This window comes from Desmodus rotundus, unplaced genomic scaffold (genome assembly GCF_022682495.2).
Source record: "Desmodus rotundus isolate HL8 unplaced genomic scaffold, HLdesRot8A.1 manual_scaffold_16, whole genome shotgun sequence".
Taxonomy (NCBI): Eukaryota; Metazoa; Chordata; class Mammalia; order Chiroptera; family Phyllostomidae; genus Desmodus; species Desmodus rotundus.
This window is the reverse complement of record NW_026527214.1, coordinates 703,835-705,993: the sequence shown is the minus strand read 5'-3', so window position 1 is coordinate 705,993 and position 2,159 is coordinate 703,835.

Genomic DNA, 2,159 nt, shown 5'->3' with positions numbered 1-2,159 from the left:
ACAGGAGCCTTCATTCGGTTCCCTGTACTATCCCATTTTAAGACATTCCCTGCCTAGTCTCCTGTCTGCTCTAAGACGGAAGTGACAATGAGAGTAGCCTCCAGAGACTGTTTCCAAGAAGGAAAACAATGGTTGAAGACAAGAATGGTCATACCAGGTGCAAGCACAGTGATGAGAAGAGCAGAATTGGAGGCTTACTTCCTAATCCTGAAAAGATATCAAGAATGTAAAGGGTAGCCTGTCCTTTTCTGACAAAATCAAGAACAGAGATGACATTCAATTATCATACCCAAAACAAGGGCTCAGGCGTTTAACAAGTGTTTTATTTTTACAAAATCCTTCGATTGAGGCCTTATCTCCATGTTCCCACATGAAATATGCCTATTGAAGAGGTACTGTGATGCTGTGTACATCAAGTGAACAATAGGTTCGACTTCATAGCTGCTCAGGACGAAAGACCCAGTCATTCACTTGCTGCTGTGGTACTAGCCAGACTGTTTCTTGTCAAGCACTTGTCTGTGGAAAGGGAAAATGTACATTTTCTAGCAATGACGTTTCCTCGGAGTAAATCTAACATGGACTGACTCAGCACAGCTCGGGATGACACACGTAACATTTACCACTGCCATACTGGAATCAATATTGTGACGATAATGTCTTGGATATCCACGCAATTGGTGAAATATAGAATCAGACCTAATGGGCATTTGCCTTTCGCTGAATCCCAGGACGGAACAAATGTCACGTCTGTCTGTTTTGTCACGTGTGAGAAAGGAAAACTGCATACAAATATATTTCTTCTCCTATCCCCAGATATTTCTCCTCATGGTAAGTTTATATTTCACCGAATGTCTTTCAGTTTGAAAGTTAAAAGAAAGTCAGTTCTCAGTTTGCAAGTGATATTCAAGCATTCTCTATTATTTCATATATAATAACGAATGGAAACATTAAATATGGCTGCAGAGGAACAAACTTTTTTCCAGTGTTGTTTCCTCATTTCCTCCTGTTCCCTCCCTTGAAAAACACACATTTCCATTCGATGAGAAATATTTCCAGTCAGGAGGTGAGTGTAAAAAATGTTTTTCTCCATGTTTTCTATGCACATGATACATACAATTCTTTTTCAAAATAATGTTAATTTCTTTCTGAAAGAATGCATGTGTAGACGTATAGAAAGAATTATGTACGTTTGTATATATCATTCCCTTAGTTCTCTCATAGAAAGCATGTGCTTAGATTCTAAAGTGGGTTACCTGGTAGATACGATTTGAATTATACTCTCAGTCAATGGATAAGACTTGTAGGACCTGATCTATCCTTTCTTTTGCAATATAATTACCATTCATGAAACCATCAAGTACACTGAAATTTTGTTAAATGGAGTGTTAACACTGTATCTCCCCTTGGAGTCACACCATAGTTCCCAGCAGTCATAGTTGCTTCTCACAATTGCCTCTCTCATCGCCATGGATGATGTGTATTTACATCGGAATCTCATTCACTCAGAGCAGAAGTGCTACACTTTCTTCCAAGGTACTTTGATTCCATTACCTGGCCTCCACAAGGAACTCAGTGAACTGACCCATTTTGCCAGTGACTGTGGCCCAGTTACCTGAATAAGCCAAATTCTCAGTGGAGATCCAGGAACTGTGCGGACAATGTCCCGGAAATACCTTCTCGGAATATTTCAGAGCATGACACAGGAACGGGAACCAGGACACAATGTGTTCTTCCTGTGGGTAGAGTTCTGTGGTGGGTTTAGTGAGGAGGGAAGGGAACACTGCCAATTATTGGCCAAGTTGTTTTGAAGGGACTAGTTTTTAATGTACATTTTGGGGGTTGTTTCTGCTAATACAGTTGTTCACCCCTCTTCCCCCTTTGCTCTCCTGCACCCAGCTGCCGCTCCTCTTCCCTCTGGCCACCCCCCCATTGTGATCCGTGTCCAAGGATCCTGAACAGCTGTCCTTCCAGTAATCCCTTCACCTTCTTCTTCCATTCACCCAGCCGCTTCCCTTGCGACAACCCTCGTTCTGTTTCGTGTATCATCCCTGTTTCTACATTTTTGTTAGGTTATAGAACTCATTGGATTCCACACGTGCCTATTTTGCAGTCTTTAGTGTCCATTTCAAATGGTAGATATCCTTTCAAAATGCATGGAT